We start from the raw sequence: 20565 nt of genomic DNA, 5'->3' as shown, positions 1-20565 counted from the left end.
TGTCTTTGGTAACATTCCCTTGAGTGGGAATGGAACACTCCTCTGACTATAGAAAGATTCGTCTTAAAATTTATCTCTTTTGAATAATGAAAATCTGCACACATAATCAGTGTACAACTGTGTGATAACTTATTAGGATAAATTTTTAAAACTGAAATTGCTAAGTGGAAAGATACGGACTTTTAAAAAGTCTTTGGAAAAATATTAAACTACTAGAAGAAGGTAAAGAAGGTAGAGCCTGGGCTTGGTAAGAAGACTTGACTTCCATTCTCTGCTGTTTACTAAATATCTGATCACTCTGAACCTCAGTTTCCTCAAATGTAAATCTGTTAGTTTAATGGGCATTTTTTCTACCTACCCTGTGGCAAGCATCACCTTAAACACTAGGAATTGTGTGGTGGAGGCACGTCTGTGTCTTGCAGGATGTCTGGCAGCATCCTGCCAGTCCTGGCAATCAGAAATGTCTCCAGATGTTGCTGATTGTCCCGGAGGACAGAATTACCCCTCACTTGAGAATCACTGATTCAGATTCCAGGTCCATGAAACTGGTCTCAGTGGAAGAAAGAAAGCAGCCTGGTGCACACCTCGATGGAGAGTGCGAGTGAGATCAAGGTGGCTTTTGTATATAGACACAAATCTGTTCTTAGCAGTTTTACTCAGATGCTGGAAGGAAGTAATATGAAAGAAAAAGTTTATACTAGTGCCATTAAGTGGGAGGTAGACATAAGATCGGAGAAGGAAATGGCACCCCACTCTAGTACTCTTGCCTGGAAAATCCCACGGACGGAGGAGCCTGGTAGGCTGCAGTCCATGGAGTCGCTGAGAGTCAGACACAAGTGAGCGACTTCACTTTCACTTTTCACTTTCGTGCACTAGAGAAGGAAATGGCAACCCACTCCAGTGTTCTTGCCTGGAGAATCCCAGGGACCGGGGAGCCTGTTGGGTTGCCTGAACGTTGGGAAAAGTTGAGAGAGAGAACCTGGCATCGCTGATTGCAGACTGCAGTCTGCGGACCTGAGCCCTCAGAGGTTTGCCGCCCTTGGTGCTCCCGTTCCGTCTCAGCGGTCCCTCCCCAGATCTACACACATGGTCCAGGGAAGCCGAGCAGGCGTTGGCCTCTGAACGTGCCAGTCTTGTTTTCCTCTCAACTTGGACTTCTTCTGCACCTGTTCTGTGACCAGGTCCATGCCTCGTCTTAAATCTGTTATCATTATGGTAATAATATCAGCTTCATTTTTAAAACAGCCATTTCCCCCTTATTATAAAAACCATGGAAAATACAAGGAAAAAAAGTACAAAGGAAAATCTGTATATCTCACTATCTAGAGTCTCACCACTTTTAACATTTTAGATTTTACTTTCAGTTCTTTTGAAAGTATTTATAGGATTTTAAAAGGGTACTTCAAGTACTTAATCGGAGAAGGCAATGGCACCCCACTCCAGTACTCTTGCCTGGAAAATCCCATGGACAGAGGAGCCTGGTAGGCTGCAGTCCGTGGGGTCGCTAAGAGTCAGACATGACTGAGCAACTTCACTTTCCCTTTTCACTTTCATGCATTGGAGAAGGAAATGGCAACCCACTCCAGTGTTCTTGCCTGGAGAATCCCAGCGACGGGGGAGCCTGGTGGGCTGCCGTCTATGGGGTCGCACAGAGTCGGACACGACTGAAGCGACTTAGCGCTTAAGTACTTAATATCTCACACTCATTAGGATGACTGCTGTCAAAAAAATTGCCAGAAAATAGCAAGTAGTTGGTGAGGAAGTGGAGAAATTGGAACCCTGTGCACTGTTGGTGGGAATGTAAAATAGTGTGGCCATTGTGAAAAGCAGTGTGGTAATTCTTCAAAAAACATGGAATTACCATTTGATCCAGCAGTTCCACTTCTGAGTATATACCCAAAAGAACTGAAAACAAACAAATTCTGTACATCCATGTTCAAAGCAACATTATTCATAATAGCCAAAAGTAGAAACCACTTAAATGTCCATTAGTGGATAAACAAAATGTGATATGTATGTGCAATGGACTATTATTCAGCCTATAAAGGAAGAAAATTCCAATACTGGCTACAGCATGGATGATCCTTGAGCACATTATACGAAGTGCAGACTGAGGGACAGACACTGTGTGATGGTGTGTGTAGGCGCCTCCCGCGAGCACCTGGAAGAGTCAGGTTCACAGAGACGGATGGTGGAATGCTGGTTGCCAGGGTCGGAGGGTGAGTAAGGGCAGTGGTTGCTTCGTGGGCACCAAGCGTCAGTTGTGCAGGATAAAAAGATGTCTGGAGGAGGATGACTGTGGTGGTTGCACAGCAGTGTGAATGTACTTATCGCCACTGAACGCTGTGCTTAGAAATGGTTATCACTGCAGTTTAAAAGTTAACAAATGAAACTTCAAAGGTACTTTGTAAATACGTACAGTTTTACCTTTAAAACCCAATTTTAATGATTCTGTAGTAAATTTTGTATTGTGATGTTTTTCTTTTGAATACATAATCAGACTCATCAGTTGTGGCATTTACTTCGGCTACCTTTTAGATAAATATACCTTTTAGATAAACGGTACGTGAACCGAGAACTTCCAGATATTCAAGCTAGATTTAGAAAAGGCAGAGGAACCAGAGATCAAATTGCCAGAATCTGTTGGATCATCGAGAATTCCAGAAAACATCGACTTCTGCCTCATTGCCTATGCTAAAGCCTTGGACTTTGTGGATCACAACAGACTGTGGGAAATACTTAGAGATGGGAATGCCAGACCACCTGACCTGCCTCCTAACAAACCTGTATGCAGGTCAGGAAGCAACAATTAGAACTGGACATGGAACAACAGACTGGTTCCAAATAGGAAAAGGAGTACATCAAGGCTGTATATTGTCACCCTGCTTATTTAACTTACATGCAGAGTACATCATGAGAAACGCTGGGCTGGAAGAAGCACAAGCTGGAATCAAGATTGCCGGGAGAAATATCAATAACCTCAGATATGCAGATGACACCACTCTTATGCCAAAAGTGAAGAGGAATTAAAGAGCCTCTTGATGAAAAGTGAAATAGGAGAGTGAAAAAGCTGGCTTAAAACTCAACATTCAAAAAACTAAGATCATGACATCTGGTCCCATCATTTATGGCAAATAGATGTAGAAACAGTGGAAAGAGTGACAGACTTTATTTTTTCAGGCTCTAAAGTCACTGAGGATGGTGACTGCAGCCATGAATTTAAGAGATGCTTGCTCCTTGGAAGAAAAGCTATGACCAACCTAGACAGCATATTAAAAAGCAGAGATGTCACTTTGCCAACAAAGGTCCATCTAGTCAGGGCTGTGGTTTTTCCGGTAGTCATGTATGGATGTGAGTGCTGGACTATAAAGAAAGCTGAGCGCCAAAGAATTGATGCTTTTGAACTGTGGTGTTGAAGAAGATTCCTGAGAGTCCCTTGGACTGCAAGGAGATCCAATCAGTCCATCCTAAAGGGAATCAGTGCTGAATATTCATTGGAAAGACTGACGTTGAAGCTGAAACTCCAGTACTTTGGCCACCTGATGCAAAGAGCTGACCCTTTAGAAAAGACCCTGATGCCAGGAAAGATTGAAGGCAGGGGGAGAAGGGGACGACAGAGGATGAGATGGTTGGATGGCATCACCGACTCAATGGACATGAGTTTGAGTAAACTCTGGGAGTTGGTGATGGACAGGGAGGCCTGGCGTGCCGCAATCCATGGGGTCGCAAAGAGTCGGACGTGACTGAGCGACTGAGCAACAACATATCTGGAGTTACAACTTTTTTCTTTGTAATCACAGTGTTTCAAAAATTGTTTTTAAGTACGACATTTAAACTCTGACAACAAGGCACAGCTGCTGTCCCTGTGCATGTGCAGAGGGTGACAGCGGCCCCCAGAGGGTCCAGGGACAGGTCTGCCCTCCACCGGGCAGCGACACCCGCCGGTCACTAGACGTGAGTAAGGGCGTGTGTCCTCCCTGTGGCCTGTGCCAGCCGTACCAGTCAGGGTAGTGGTGGGCTGAAATCCGCCATCCGTAGGTGGTGCAGGTACACATGTAGGCTGTCTTGCTGAGAGGAATGCGTCTAGTGCTCTCAGTGGCTTTGCCCACCAGCTGCTGGTAACACCGTAGCAGGTCGCTCAGAGGGACTAAAGCTTCACGGTATGTTTCCTTCATCAAATTTCTAAACATAAAAATTTGCTATGTCATTTTTTACCTTTTATTTTGCTATTACACCTCCTACCCGCCTCCCACCTCCCCCCCCAAAAAGAATAAACTGCTGGGGAAGGACTTACTCTTGTCTTCAACTTATAGTGCCCTGGATATATTAACACGTGCTTTGCCTAGTAATCACTTGCTTTTTCAAGAATTTTTTCTGAACACACAAACACTCATGAACAGAAAGTTGAAAGTGCACAGGGCTGCGAGGCCAGGGTGCTCCTCACTAGTGCGCGTGTGCGGAGGCTGGCGCAGGCCCCCAGAGGGTCCAGGGAGGTCCGCCTGTCTACCGCGCTGAGCACCCAGCGGGCACGAGGTGGCATCCGTGCTGTTTCTGTTGAGTCCCCAGCTACGCGCTGCAGAGGCGGCTCTGGCCCACTGACTTGCGTGGTTCTCTCTGCTTTGCCGCCTCCCACAGAGGGCTGCCCACTGTCTTTCCGAGGCCTCTTGCCTGGGCTTGCAGCCTCCTGCTGCCATCCTGGCCGTGTTATTAGCTACTGCTGCATTTCACATTCTTAGCTGTCAATTTGTAGACATAGACAGGCACTCTCTTTTCTGGTGGCCACGCTAAGCAGTCTTGAGGCACTGCTCCAGAAGTATCCAGAAGACTTTGTGAGTGTGGATCATGACAGCAAGTTTCATCACTGACCAGTGGATGTGGACATCCCTGGGGTTTGCTGCAGACGCACGAAGCCGGGAGTGAAGAGCGTCAGTGAGACCGCTGTGCCGCCGCCATGCTAGGAGTCCCCAGGCCTTTCATTCTGGACGCTTCTCCTCCGAGCTCAGAGATGGCACAGCTTTGCCGGGCTGGTCGAGTCTTCCCCTGTGCCCTGTGTCTTACACCCGTGGCGTTAGCTCCCTGAGCATACGACCTGACTTCTGAGCCCCCAGAACACGCAGCCCTCCTCTCTCAACTGTGTAAAGTGCGCTGTAGAACCAGTGGGTGTTGCTGTGTCAGCTGCTGTGATATTGTGTGTGATTTAAGTGTAAGGCTGATAAAAGTAAAAGTGACCTTAAGAGGAATTTGGCCTGATAGTTTGGATGCCCTTGAGTAGATTAAATGCTAAGACTGTTGCGTATCTAAGGGAGAGATACGTTGAAAGATTTCTAGGAGGAAATATTTGGATTGAACGTAGCAACTTTTAGGATGCTCCTGAAGGATTGGAAGGAACATGAAAATGATGGAGACAGAGCGTACCTTCCACAATCTTAAAATTCAGAAAGAGCAAGTGATTTCAAGGGGATTATATGAAAAATCACTTTAGCATGGCTGATACAGGGCAGCTGGAGAGGTGCCGAGGACGGAGACTTAGGGAAGTGGGAGAGCGCGTGGGGGTTGTTAAGAGAGGCTTCATGGAGGTGCTTACCTCTGGCAGGAGCTTTGAAGATGTCAGGAAGGAGCCCTGGATGCAGGAAGACAGAGGCACGCGAGGAGGTGGCTGGCATTCACGGGCATGGTTTGGCAGTAACACCCAGTTCAGCTTACCTGGCATGTAACGCAGGGAGGGGCTAATACAGCAGAAACTGTATCGAGAGAACCTGAAGTTTCCTGATAAACCCTGGATAGCTAGTTTCAGCCCAGGAGGTACACTGATGTGAGCACTGGTTTAGTAAGATGAGCCCTGGGTGCAGGAGGAGGGGAGGGGAGGCTGCAGCCCGTGGACCAGCACCGGACAGTGGAGCCGTGGCGTAGCCTGCTGGGCGGAGAGTATTGCTATCTGCTTCCTGAGGAAGGACGATTTGAAGACGTTTTCGCTTTAATACATTTTCCTCAGCTTTTTGACAGTTAGCCTTGTCAAACTCCAAGGGGCTCTTGTTTCAGATTCACTCATTTATTTACTAGACAAGTATTTATTAAGCAATCACTATGTACACAGTACCAGGGTTACAGTAATAAAATAGAATTTCCCGCCTTCATGTGAGAATTATTTCGTATATAGAATTTTTCTAATAAAATGTCTTAGTGTGCCATTTGTGCTGTGTTTTAGGTTTATGTTAGCTAAAAGCTTAAAGTGACATTATGATGCCAAATCTATTTTGTCTCCTAAAAGATATTTAAATTGATCATTAGACTTTAAACTTGCTGCGTTGGTAAAGAATTTAGCATCTTAGTCATTTGATTTCAATGATAAACATGCATCTGTTTATTTTTCAAGGAATTTTAACAAATATCTCCTTAGATATTTGTCTGATGATTTACAGACATTGCAATGACTATAACAAATCCTCCCAGTTCCATCTCTCCCTCCAATGAATAGATAGGTGTTAGAAATGATCCCTGGAGAAGGCAATGGCACCCCACTTCAGTACTTTTGCCTGGAAAATCCTACGGACGGAGGAGCCTGGTAGGCTACAGTCCATGGGGTCGCTAAGAGTCGGACATGACTGAGCAACTTCACTTTCACTTTTCCCTTTCATGCACTGGAGAAGGAAATGGCAACCCACTCCAGTATTCTTGCCTGGAGAATCCCAGGGACGGCGGAGCCTGGTGGGCTGCCGTCTCTGGGGTCCGCACAGAGTCAGACACAACTGAAGCGACTTAGCAGCAACAGCAGAAACGATCCCAGAAGCAGTGGTTCTAACATGGTGTGTGAGACGCCCTCACCCCAGTCGCTGTGACTCAGGAGACCCAGGGCAGCCCCACGTGCTGTGTGTTAGCACAGAGACCCTGACGGAGGTGAAATGCAGCAGGAAGGTGTGGCATTCTGTCGGAGCCAAACTTCTGTGACTCTTCTGAGTGGAGACTAGTCCAGGGTCCCTACTTTTTCTTGCTGACGGATAGAAGGGGAAGCTGTCCTTTCTTCATAACTGATTTGAAAGCATCTGGGGAAAAATCCGCTTTTTCCCCAAAGTGGTTTCTGCTGGTCTTGTGATCTCTGGAGTCATCAACAGGGGCCCAAGGCGCAGAAAGCCACGCTGACAGCAGAGTAGGGGTTTGTTCAGGTGCCAAGCTGGGGAGTAGGGGACAAGCCTCAGGGCCACTCCTGCTTGACTGTTTAGTCGGGGGTGTTTGTAAACGGGGAGGAACAGAGCAGCTGGGATTAACCATCATCTTGTGACTTGCCTTGAAACCCAGTGATTCCTTATTCTTACCAAATATACTATAAAGGATTCATCTTTCCAGTTACACATCATGCGCTATTTTTTCCCCCGAGTTTGTTAGTTCACCTCAAACTGCAGATCAGATTGATGTATTTAAGTTTCTTAGTCTTGCAAGTCCTCTCTCACCTGTTTTTCTTGGGATTTATGTGTGGGAGAAATGGGGTCTTTTCCCTCTCACAGTGTGAGTTTTGCAGATCAGCCTCCATCCTCTGCCAATCCTTTGTCTTTGGCATTTCTTATATATGTGGGTGGTTTTGATTAGCTGGTAATTCATATAGGAGAGGTGACTTAATTTTTTCCTTTAATTTACCGGTTTTCAAGATAATGAGTTGACTCATTAGCATCCTCTGGTTGTGTCCAGTTAGGGTTGCAGTGGGGGGGATGGGGGGGTCCTCACAATACATTCATGAATTTAAACATATATATTAGGTTACCCAGAAAGGCCATTTGGGCTTTTTCGTAACATCTTATGGACAAACCTGAATGAACTTTTTAGCCAGGCCGAGTAGTGTGTTTCTGTCCGTTGCAGTTGTTAGCTTTTGATGGAAAACCTCTTCCAGTTGGTCCCTGTGTCTTTTCTGTGATACAGCTCTAGTCACATGATAATTTCCTTGAGATTTGGGCTGGTAGTTGTTTTAAGCTCCTCTTATACATTGCTTGTCCCAGACCTGTGTCCATTTTACTAGGGAGCCCTGGTGCCTTTTAATGGAAAAGGGTATTTTATTACAGTATAGGTCACAGGGGTATACTCTGTCATTCCATATGTTGCATATAGTTTCTCAGATTTGAACTGTCTACTCTCTGTACCTATCATTTTATAGAAAAAGTTGTTACTAGTGATAGCAAATCAAGAACGTATTGTGCATTTGAATTTAGAACTCTGCAGTTTACTGTTTTCTTAGTTGAAGAAAATATATCTCCCTCCTCCCTCAACCGAATAGCTGTCAGGAAGCATTTGGCAGGAGGCTTCCTGTGTGCTGTTTTCTCATCTGTCCTGATTCCTATGTCCCTTATTAATTCTTGAATATTCAAGATTTAAGAGGAGATGGCAAACCCTTCCCAGGGACTGAGGAATGCATGCATTTCCTTCATTAGTAAGGAAATAGTAAATAGTAACTATTTACGACCTTCTTCCTTTTTGATATGGAAAGTGATTATTTACAACCCCCTCTCTTTGAGATGGATTCTAGCCTCATGTTTTGCTGAAAAAGCTATCTTGTAAGACAGTGTATATATGCCCACGTTATGTTGAATAAACACCCTTGTTCCATCAGAACTCGGGTCCCCGTGTCTTTCTTCATTTCTCTGTCTCCCTTTGACTCTATTTCTTTCCTTCAGGCTAATTTCCTGGAGTGCAGAGGCTTGCTGTGTTTACTTACCTGCCTGGGCTTTCAAGACCTCCTGGAGAGGGTGCCCTGAGCCTACGTAAACGACGCAAATCCTTTGTCTAGGATTTTATTGGCTTTCTGCGTAAACCAGGGGATGTCAGCCTCTTTCCTTTACTTTCTTATCATCGACTCCGTGCCACCAAGTTCCTGTCCATTAAAGGACCCCAACAGATAGCCAGCGGTGATATGGCTAGACTGTGTCCCTGCTGCTGGAGAACAGTGCAGCAGGTGCTTCTTTATTCTTCACATCCCATTTCTTCCTTGTTTTCACTTCCCCCTTGCTAAATCCTGTTTTTAAGTATTGTTGTTGTTTAGTTGTTAAGTCATGTCCGATTCTTTTGCAACCCCATGGACTGTAGCCTGCCAGGCTCCTCTGTCCCTGGGATTTCCCAGGCAAGAATACTGGAGTGGATTGCCATTTCCTTTGCCAGGGGATCCTCCCAATGCAGGGATTGAACCCGTGTCTCCTGCATTGGCAGGTGGATTCTTTACTACTGAGCCACCTGGGAAGCCCATTTTTACGTATGCTGGTACATTAAAAATGGGGAGGGTACATGCAAATCACGTTTACAGTGAAAGTCTATTGCTATGGCTTTCACATTATCCCTTTTGTATTTGCGAACAAAGCAATGGGGAGGTTATAATAGAGACTCCTTTTAGGACTTGGTGTCCAGAGCATAGTCTTGGCGGTGGGGGTGGGATTCTGAGAGGGAGTCTGTTTCAGACCTGCTTCCCTCAATCGTCTTTCCTCTTTCCTGTGTTCCTAACCTTTCAGAGGAGGAGGAGGAGCTGGGCTGGGGGCGTGGGTCTGTAGGCATGGAGAACTGTCCCAGAGGTGTTGGCATCCTCAGACTGCACTGGGATGTTTACTAATATATATAATCATGGTAGTCATTTCATTCCAGTTTGTGGGAAAACCATGCTAATATTTTCCAGTTGTTAAATTTTCTACCATGTTATTTTTTAAATAACAGCTTTATCAAGATACAATTCACATATTGTAAAGTTCACCCATTAACATGTATGGTCCAGAGGATTTTAGTGTATTTTTAGAGTTGTACAATCATCACCAGTGTCATTTAGAACATTTTCATCTCCCTCAAAAGAAACCCCATAGGCATTAGCAGTCACCCCATGGCAGCCACTATGAGTTTGCCTGCTCTGGACATGCATATCAATGGTCTCTTACAGCGTCCTGTTTTGTGGATGGCTGCTTTCACTTTGCATAATGGCTTTCAGATTCACCCGTGTTATATAGCTTATTCTTTTCTTGCAGTATGTTTTTGTTGTTGTTGCAGTTATAGAGCAAAGAAATGAGTCATTCTGTCATCAACAAAATTATGAGTTGTCAGAATTTTTTTTTAAGTTTCATATTTTAATGATGCAAGAGTAAGAAGAACTAGAAGCAGCCATTAATTAGGGAGATATTTTAAATCGGGGGTCAGTATATACAAACCAAATATGTTCTGTGTTCACACATATTTCATTCAGAGAATATTGTCTAGTTCAGGTCTATGTACTGTCAAAACCATAAACATATGGAATATAATTTTGAGTTTTTTATTTCAATATATTTTGAAAATTTCAATGTAGTTTCCTATTCTCCCTTTATTCTTCTTGACTGTAAGCATAAAATGACTTGAAAATATAAAAAAATTTAAAAGAGTTGCTTAGACCCAGGTGGTAAATAGTGAGAACCGTTTATCCTGATAAAGTGTTAAGTGAAAGTTAGTATCCTGATAAACTGAGGGTTAAATTGACTGCTGATGGGAGTGTTTGTGATGCAGTTTTTATTGGAACAGAACGTGTTGAAGCTGCATCAGAACAGTATTAATATTTCTAAGGTTTTTAACCAGGGCACCATATACATTGTTGTTGTTCAGTTGCCAAGTCGTGTCTGACTCTTCGCTGCCCCGTGGACCACAGCACAGCAGGCCTCCCTGTCCCTCACCATCTCCCGGAGTTTGCCCAAGTTCGTGTCCACTGCATTGGTGATGCCATCCAACCATCTCATCCTCTGTTGCCCCCTTTTCCTCCTGCCCTCAGTCTTTCCCAGCATCAGGGTCTTTCCCAGTGAGAGCTTTTTGCATCAGGTGGCCAAAGTAGTGCTTGTAAAGAATCCACCTGTCAGTGCAGAAGATGGGGGTTTGATCCCTGGGTCAGGAAGATCCCAGGAGGAGGAAATGGCAGCCCACTCCAGTATCCTTGGCTAGAGAATTCCATGGACAGAGGAGCCTAGCAGGCTCTAGTCCATGGGGTCACAGAGTCAGACAGGACTGAGCACGCATGTGTGTTCTAAGGGTGTGATTACTGGCTGCTGTTTAATTCTCAGAGCATCTCAGTTCAACTTGTCCATTCTGTCCTCAGTAAAGCCAGTGTCAGAGAGCATCACTCCAGGTAACTCTGGAATTGCTGTCGGCACTCTCTCCCAAACTTTTTCAAGATGTCCAGTTTCTTAAAGGGACAATTCAACAGAATTTGAGAAAAAACTTTTGAAGTTATATTGAGTATATATCTATCTGAAAGCGATATTTTGTAATTGCTTAAAGGTTTCATTTTAGAAGTTAGGTGTTTAATTTCTTAATCTTTTTATTGAAGTATCACATCGAGATCTTAAGTTTATAGCTTAGTGAGTGTTTGCAAGTTTGTCCCCTGTGCAGCCAGTGGGCAGATCACGTACAGAACCCTGTGGCATCTCTGCATTCTCCCGGCCCTCTCACCCAGCCCCTTCTGAAGGTAATCATTGCACAGGTTTCTCTCATTTCAGATAAGTTTTGCTTGCTTTTGAACTTCATGTGAATGAAATGAGATAGTGTTTACTTTTTCCAGATCTGGTTTTGTTGCCAAACCAAACTTGGGTCCACTTGCCCACACGCAGTTAAAACCAGTCAGGGTGTGGTGAAGGAAAGTGCAGCATTTATTGCAAGCCCCAAGGAGGGAGTCCAGGGGCATCTATCACTCAAAAGCCCTGAACTCCTGATGGGCTTCAGGCAAGCGCTTCTAAATGCTGGGGGAGAGAGGGTGGTTGCAGGTCTGTGATCTGTGCTCAGCTCATGCACACTTCTCGGGTTGGTTGATGGTGAGGTAACGGGGTGGTGTCACAGGGGTTAACGTCATCGAGCTTCAGACTCTAGCAAGTGGGGGCTACGTGCTCATGGTCATCAAGTAGTTAATACATCTTTCCAGGTATCAGTTCCCAAGGCGGGCTCTTGTGACGCAGGAAGGCCTGGGAGACTTCAGCTTTCCCACGCACAGGCAGCAGGCGGGGGACACAGGGCAAGGGGTCTGTCTCCGGAAGGCCCTGCTTCGCTGCAGTTTGCTGCTTATCGTCGTGTCTGTGAGAGCCATCCGTGTGTTGTGTGTTCTTTCCTTATTGCTAGGAATTCTTCTGTTGTCCACGTGCCAGACTTAGGTTTCCATTCTGCTGATGGTTGGGTGACATGAGTAGCTTTTAGTTTGGGACCGTGATGAACAAAGCTGCTGTGAACATTCTCGTGCATTCCCTTTCATAAACATGGACATAGCTTATTGGGTATATACCAGAGGAGAAATGCTGGATCCGAGGGTATGTATAGGTTCAGCTTTAGTCTTTGTGCCAAAGAGTTTTCCAAAATGATTGTACCAACTTATATTCTCTTCAGTATTGCATGATAGTTACAGTTGCTTTATGTTTTTCACCAAAACTTAGTAGTGTCACTTAAAAAGAAGAATCTGGTACATGTATGGAAAGTAGTATTTTTGTTGGTTGGTGCTAATTAACTGTCCAGAATGTCCTGGCAGTTGAGAGGTTACCTTTAAAAGAGTAAATAGTTTAATCAGCTTGAAACAATTTTGAATACTTCATGAAAGTTCTTTCAGCCAAGATGGTTTGTGCTCTTCTTCCTGTTTTACCTAGTTTAAAAAAGAAAGAACTGAGCAACTGGAATAAGGTGAGGGTGGGACATTCTGAGAGAATAGCATTGAAACATGTACATTATCATATGTGAAACAGATCGCCAGTCCAGGTTCGATGCATGAGACAAATGCTCAGGGCTGGGGCAATGGGATGACCCAGAGGGATGGGATGGGGAGGGAGGTGGAAGGGGGGTTCAGGATGGGGAACACATGTAAACCCATGGCTGATTCATGTCAGTGTATGGCAAAAACCACTACAATATTGTAAAGTAATTAGCCCCCAACTAAAATAAATACATTAATAAAAAAATAAACATAAAAAAGAAAGAATCGAACAACTGGAATAAGAATTATTGTCTTACAGAAAGCAGTAACAAGATGATAGTCACTGTATTTTGTTAGTTAAATAGCTATATGCTATTATATATGTATGCTATTACACCCTCAGTCCTAGAAGAAAAAGGAATCAGCCAAAGCTGTAATGGCTTCTTAATTCTTACTCATTGTTAAAGTAACTGGGATGATAAACAGTGTGTAAGTTGTGGCATAAAACCAGATTTCAGGTTCTGTTATTGGCTTACAGTAAATTGGAAACTTTTTTTTCTTTATGAAATTTCTAAAATGTTTTTGCAATGGCAACCCACTCCAGTACTCTTGCCTGGAAAATCCCATGGACAGAGAAGCCTGGTAGGCTGCAGTCCATGGGGTCGCGAAGAGTTGGACACGACTGAGCGAATTCACCTTCACTTTTCACTTGCATGGATTGGAGAAGGAAATGGCAACCCACTCCAGTGTTCTTGCCTGGAGAATCCCAGGGATGGCAGAGCCTGGTGGGCTGCCGTCTCTGGGATCGCACAGAGTCGGACACGACTAAAGCGACTTAGCAGCAAACCTTTATTGCAAGTGAGGCAATAAAAAGGGAAGAACTCCAATTACTTTATGTGCAGAGCTTTCATTTTCTAGTTAATGAAAGAAATGAAATGTCTGGTCAGTAGGAGCATGTGTGCATTACAGTCCCTCACAGTAAATTAAAATTTCCTTAAATAGGAAATCAGGGAAATATTTCCTCAATAAATGGTTTGATGAAAGGTAGCCTTCCTGGGTTAAAGCCTGTGCTTAAGAACGTTGCAGCCAAATGGAAGGATCGACAGTTAGATTTGATGGGTAATTGCGGGTAATAGAAATGGTCCGTGCTTTCTGGTGCTTAACTCTGCTGGGCGTTGTTCTGTGCCTTCAGCATGCATTATTTTATCTCATGGTCCTCACAGCAGCTCTGTGAGGTCCACACCCTTCTTGTCCTCATTTGCTGCTGAGAGCCTGGAGACGCACCTCTGTGTGACTTATTCCTGGTCACACAGCTGTTGAGTACCCAAGCTGAGATCTGAGTCTGAACCTCCCGCCTTCAGAGTGTTTGCTCTTAGCTGGGGCCTCTCAGCGTGTTACTTTCAGAGCCAAAAGTGTAAGAAGAAGGAGGGAGAAAGGTGGAATTAACCGAGTGTCTGCTGAGTGCAGCATTTTATGGGTGCCGGATAATTCTCAGAGAAACTGTGCATTGTCATCATACGGTCATTACACTAGGAGAAACAGAAGATTCAGAGAGTGAAATTTACCTGGAGTCCCACAGTGATCGAGCCACCCTTTCTAAACAGGAGGCCACTGGTAGGGAGTTACTGTCTCCTACTGCACGTCTGCTGTGGAGTAACTGAGACAACCACTAATGCCCATCAGGAGACGGTGAGCTGTTTGTGTCTTAGGTCCACAGTTTCCAGTACGAGTGTTTCTAGAACGATTCAGCATTCCATCTCTGCTAAATAAGAGCAACATGGTACCCTGAAAAGAACGTGGACTTTGGAGTCAGAAAGACCTCAGTGTTTATGATTGAAATTTAATTTTAAAACAGTAACTAAAAGAGTTTATAAGCATATTTGGATGGGCCACTTATCTGTCCAGTCCTGAAGAGAGACCCAAATTATTCAGCAGATGTCTAAGGAGTGCCTGCTCTGTAACAGACACGGGTGTAGGGTCTTGGGGTCCGCATTGAACAAGTCAGACAAAAATCCCTGTCCTTTAGAGCTTACAGTCTAGTCAAGTGTGTTTAGTTGTGATTTGCTCTTGGGAAACTGATCGTCTTGATACGGTCTTCTTGTTCTTGTTCTGGCAGCCCCGTAGGTTGGGGCCAGTGTACCCGAGAGAAGGTCGTTTCCATCAGCCTCCAGGGACAAGGCATTAGGTTTGTCTGTGCTAGCTCTCTCCAGGACCGTCAGTCCATCTCTGTCTTTGCGCAGGTGTTCTAAGTGCGTTACATATTTATTAAACATCTCTTACGTGATGAACCCTGTTCTAGCACTGGGGCTGTAAAGATGACATCAGGAAAAAAGCCAGTATCCACTGGGAGCTTGTAGTCTGGAGAAGGATGAGGAGCAGAGGGGAAGAGAGCAGGAAACCTTCTGTCTCCGCTGGGGGTGTCTCCCCGAGCCTGCCCTCTGCTCTCTGCTTCCCTGGAAGCTAGTCAGACCCTACAAGCAGGGGCGTGAGGCTCATTGCGCAGGCCCCTTAGCTTCTGTCCTCCCCCTTCCTGACCCGTGCTGATCCTCCACTGTTCCCGGGAGGGAGGGAAGGAGGAGGACGGATGTGTGTCTGTCTGGCTCATCTGCTTTAGCTTCACTTGATCTTTTCGCGCTGCTTCCCTGTCATCCCACTTTTCTGGTAGGTTTTATTTTATTTTATTTTTTTGCCTTGCATACTAGCCATTGTATGTAGGAGGTTCTTACGGAAAAGTCTTCACTCTCTGGTCACTGCAGTTGAGCCCCCATAACATGAGAGGATTCCGTGCAGATAATGTAGTTGGAAAATGGCTCTCATTATGTGCAGTCCGTGGTCACACAAGGATTTGATCAGGGATAGCCAGAAGCAGCCAAAGGGGAGACCATTCCCGAAGACGGGCCCCAGAATGGAAAGCCGCAAGCGTGCCCCTGCCTCAGCGCCTCCGTCCTAGGCTCTCCGCGTGCCGTGAGCGCCCCGCTCAGCCTGGCCCGCAGGACCCGACCCCACCCGGCTGCCCTGACCCGCGCCCTCCACTGAGCAGCCTCTGTCTGCCGCCTGCTCTGGCGTCCGGGTCGTGACTTACAGGTCTCACGTGGGCCTTGATGTTGCCTCACCGGCCAGCTGCTCTTCCCTCCTTTCTGGCATGTTCGTGTTCTGGTTTTGCAGTTATTTCACGTTTTATCTCCCCTGTAAACAGACTCCGTGTCCCGTCTTGGTGGTGTCTCTGTTTCCTGTGGACTGAGGAGCAGGTGGTCCTCCCGTCCCCCTCAGCCCAGACTGCCCGGCCCGCCCTCCTCTCCTGCAGGGAAGGCCGCTCCGTGGACCGAGACCTGCGCCTGCTGCAGGGATGCTTTCCTTTCCAGGGTTCTGCTGCCTCGTTCCGCACCCAGCTTCCCTGGTGTTCCTTTCTACTGTATCTTACTATCTCTAGCTGTGATCACTGCTAGCCACCACTTTCTTTGAAAGGGTCATCTGATCCTTTTTACTTGCTTCTTTGAGGTTTCCTCCTCGCTGCATCCGACTCACGTTTCCGTCTACATCTCTGTCCTGATGGTCTCCCTGGATCGAGGTCTCCAGTTACCTCCTCGTTGCCATGTCCAATGGAGTTTTCTGCTTACTGACTTCTCATCAGTTTTCTGTACAGATGACCACTCCCTCTTCCTGACCACATGCTCTTGTCCTGGTGTCCACGAGCCCCTTTCTCCTGGTTGTATTCTCGCTTCTTTCCTGTTCTTTCTGAGCATCGTCTGTTGGCTCCAGCTCATCTCCCAGATCCTGAGAAGTGAGTCCCCAGGTACCTCCTGGCTCCCCTCCTCTGTTCTCTCTGACAGCCCTGCAGCTTTAACCGTCCTGTGTGCACAGACAGGCTCCTCCGTCCATATTTAGGCTTGACCAGTGTTCTCTGTTCACTGGCCTTCTTGTCACGGCCATGTACCAGAGGTGTGGCTCCTCCTCTGCCTGCTGCTTCCCCTGTGTCAGGATGCCACCTTACTCATAGGCTCACTGAGTTGCTCAAGTCAAAAGTCAGAGTTGACAGTGCCCCCTGCACCTTCAACACTTGCTTCCATCAGTGAATCCCAGTGGCTGCCTCTGTCCATCCTCGCTTTTCCCATCCCATGTGCGGCCGCCGTGCTCTGTCCCCGGGCCTCTGCAGTAGCCTCCAAGTGCTCCCCCTTCCCCTCCGAGTGCTCCCCCTTCCCCTCCGAGTGCTCCCCCTTCCCCTCCGAGTGCTCCCCCTTCCCCTCCGAGTGCTCTCCCTTTCCCTCCGAGTGCTCTCCCTTTCCCTCTGAGCTGTCTTTTTGAAGATAAATGGGATCATGTCCAGTGTCTTCCCGTCACGCACAGAATGGCATCCAGCTCCTCGAGCCTCATCCTCTGAGGTCCCCACACACGTCTCACATCCGATCTCCCCTCCCGTCCTCACTCTGCCTCAGCCACCCCGTGCTGTGTCCCCAGAACGGCCTGTTGCCACCTTCCCTTGCCTGGGATGCTTTCCCACATCTTCTCTTGGGTGTTGCCTTCCGGTCGTTCAGAGTTTACTTTAAACAGCACCTTAGACACAGGCCTACCCTGAGTACCTAATTCAAAGTATTCAGAGGCCCCTAATCATTCTTGACTGTGATGCCCTATTTTAACTTACTCTGTGACACGTATGCAAGAGAATTCCGAGAAAACATCTACTTCTGCTTCATTGACTACACTAAAGCCTTTGACTGTGTAGCTCACAACAAACTGTGGAATGTTCTTAAAGAAATGGGAATATCAGACCACCTTACCTGTTTCTTAAGAAACTTGTATGCAGGTCAAGAAGCAACAGTTAGAACTGAATGTAGAACAACAGATTGGTTCCAAATTGTGAAAGGAGTATGTCAAGGCTGTACATTGTCACCCTGCTTATTTAACTTCTGTGCAGAGTACATCATGTGAAATGCCAGGCTGGATGACTCACAAACTGTAATCAAGATTGCCAGTACAAATATCAACAACTTCAGATATGCAGATGATACCACTGTAATGGCAGAAAGCAAAGAGGAACTAAAGAGCCTCTTGATGAGGGTGAAAGAGGAGAGTGAAAAAACTGGCTTAAAACTCAACATTCAAAAATGGAAATCATGACATTCAGTCCTATCACTTCATGGCAGATAGATGCGGGAAAAGTGAAAACAGTGGCAGATTTTATTTTCTTGGGCTCCAGAATCACCATGGCTGGTGACTGCAGCCTCAAAATTAAAAGACGCTTGCTCCTTGGAAGAAAAGCTATGACAAACCTAGACTCCGTATTAAAAAGCAGAGAAATCACTTTGCCAACAAAGGTCCATCTAGTCAGCGCTATGATTTTTCCAGTAGTCATTTACTGATGTGAGAGTTGGACTATAAAGAAAGCTGAGCGCTGAAGAATTGATGCTTTTGAACTGTAATGCTGGAGAAGACTCTTGAGAGTTCCTTCGATAGCAAGGAGATCCAACCAGTCCATCCTAAAGGAAATCTGTGCTGAATATTCATGGGAAGGACTGATGCTGAAGCTGAAGCTCTAATACTTTGGCCACCTGATGGGAAGGGCTGACTCATTGGAAAAGACCCTGATGCTGGGAAAGATTGAAGGTGGGAGGATAAGGGGACGACAGAGGATGAGATGGTTGGATGGCCTCACCGACTCGATAGACGTGAGTTTGAGCAAACTCAGGGAGATAGTGAAGGACGGGGAAGCCTGGCGTGCGGACACAGCTTAGTGACTGAGCAACAACAGTGGCACTTAACGCTGTCTGCTGCTTCATTTGTGGCGGTTTCTTTATTTCTCTCCCGTGCACCTCTTCCACACATCCCCACAGTGCAGACTGTAGAATGTCCTTGCCTCAGACGTTGCTAAGCACCTATGTTGAGGCTTAATTATTGAGTAAATGACTGTTGGTAGAGCCAGCATTTGTTGTGGAAAATGATGATGTAGAAATGGCCCTCTTTATGATGGGCAGGTGCGGAGGCTGCGTGGGGAGCGGACATGGCGGTTCAGGGGAGTGGAGGGAACTGAGGGAAGACGGGCACTGGGACTTCAGACTAGAGCCGAGTTGCGCTCTCCACTGTCGACCTTACTTGTGGTGCAGACAGCTCCCTCTCATATCACTTGACTGCCCAGTGAGTGTTGAATGGACCAAGGCCTCAGAGGTGGTTAAACACATAACTGACCAGTGAGCCTGCAGGGAGCGTGTAAACAGCGTCCTGTTCAGGATGCTTTTTCCCTGCAACTGATACTTTTAATTACCCACCATGGGGCAGTCTTTTTAAAAATAAGGGAAAAAGGTAAAACCACCTTTGTAATACTGGAAAGTATTTAGCCAAAGTATAGAAGATATTTTTAAAAAGTAGTATCTGTAGCTATTATATTGAAGAGTTGCTAGTGAATGAATCGTTAATAAATTTGAAGTTCTAAGAGGGTTATTTAATATGCTAATAGCTAAACAAATTTGTCTTTTAATAATCTTAGACTATCTACAGGGGCTTTGCCATTTTAAAAGGAGTTTTCCTGCCCTGAGATTCTGGTGCGCTACTGGTAGGCTGTATGGAAGTGTGTCACGAGGCCTTAGGGACACCCAGCTGTACCTACACCAACCCAGGAGTTCTGTAGAGACGAAGTGTTCAGGACCCATGGCAGGTTTTATTGGCCCGAGGCTGGTGAGGACGTCAGCACCTGGGGACCGAGTGTTATGAGACAGTCTGGAAGCGATGCTGGGGTTCTGACCTGGCGCTCTGCCGGTGGTGAGGTGCTTGGAGCAGCTGTCTGTATGGGTGACGGGGGCCTGGAGTGCACGGGGAGTGTGCATGTATGTGCAGCAGTGCAGGCGGTCTTTTCTGTAGCTTACCCAGACCTGCTGGAAATCCTTTGCAGCTTTCATTTTGGTCTCTCCCTTTGAAGCTGGAGCAGTAATGTTTCATACCCAACAATCTGTCCATCGTTTGTTGGTAAAACACCCGATAACTTGTACAGTGTGTTTAGTTGCCTTAAAGTTTTCCCTCCCATCCCTCCCGGTATCGTAGCACTAACTGACGGCCACATTTCTCTGGCAGAACCGTGACATAGGGGGTTGGGGTTATCTATCTTTTCTCTGGTTTAAAAAGAAGACATAAAGCTTGGAAGTGAAGTATTGAAAGACAAGCATTGTGTTATTCTGAAGTAGCCACAAATCCAAAGAGGATTTCCGTCCTCTAGGAGAAAAGGACACAGGCCAGCTTGGGTTGGCAGCGGGTGTGGGAGCAGAGGGCAGAGGTCTTTGTGGTGGTGTTTGTAGTAGGGGCGGGGATGGCGTTAGTGACTTAGCGGCAGGAGAGCAGCTTGGCTCACTGTGTTTTGTCCTGAAGAGTTTGGAACCCTTACGTGTAAAGGTGACTCTAAGAGTTTATCACTAACTAATAAAAGTAAAAAAATTAGAACATGGGTTTACTGCATGTGAACTTAATAAATACCAGTTCTTAGTTGTGGTTGTGTTGGCTGTGGTAACGTGAGGTTATATCTTTGGTTGGATTTCTTACGAGATTACTAGAATACTTATAACATGAATTAGACATTTTAAATATCAGATAATGTTATCTTGCTAATAATGTTTAAAGTATCATTCTGAAAGTATCTATACAATATCAGTTCTGTTCTTTGTAAGAGTGATTTCATTTTATTAACGGGTATTTTACTTTATTAAAACCAAGAACTTTAAATAGAGAAATACCACATCTGTGTTTGAGAATTGAGTGAATGGTTTCTGATACTGAATTTCTGTTTCCGCTGTAGACTTAATGTATCATCTTAATGCAAACAGTGAAAGGATGCAAACCTCTAGGTTCCCTGTGAATTAGTAATAAGTTGCTGTAATTTCTAGAGAGCTCACAATCTGCCGAGAAAGGAAATCTTGAAACAGTCTATGGTATCTGATAAA

At 45.8% G+C, this 20565-nt stretch overlaps 1 protein-coding gene and 1 long non-coding RNA gene across 14 annotated transcripts in view; one reads left to right on the top strand and one right to left on the bottom strand.

The window, feature by feature from the left end:
* Positions 1-20565, top strand: part of SMAP1 (small ArfGAP 1) — a 178137-nt gene that overhangs the window by 110052 nt on the left and 47520 nt on the right. The window lies entirely within an intron of this gene.
* On the bottom strand, positions 11279-17293 carry LOC145521172 (uncharacterized). Its single transcript, XR_014065197.1, has 3 exons — positions 17128-17293; positions 14212-14405; positions 11279-12598 (listed from the first exon to the last, which is right to left on the bottom strand). It is a non-coding gene; the product is annotated as an uncharacterized LOC145521172 (long non-coding RNA).

Source organism: Giraffa tippelskirchi, chromosome 9 (assembly GCF_054371585.1).
Source record: "Giraffa tippelskirchi isolate mGirTip1 chromosome 9, T2T-mGirTip1v1.2.pri, whole genome shotgun sequence".
Classification (NCBI taxonomy): Eukaryota; Metazoa; Chordata; class Mammalia; order Artiodactyla; family Giraffidae; genus Giraffa; species Giraffa tippelskirchi.
This window is presented reverse-complemented; position numbering and strand designations above follow the sequence as displayed.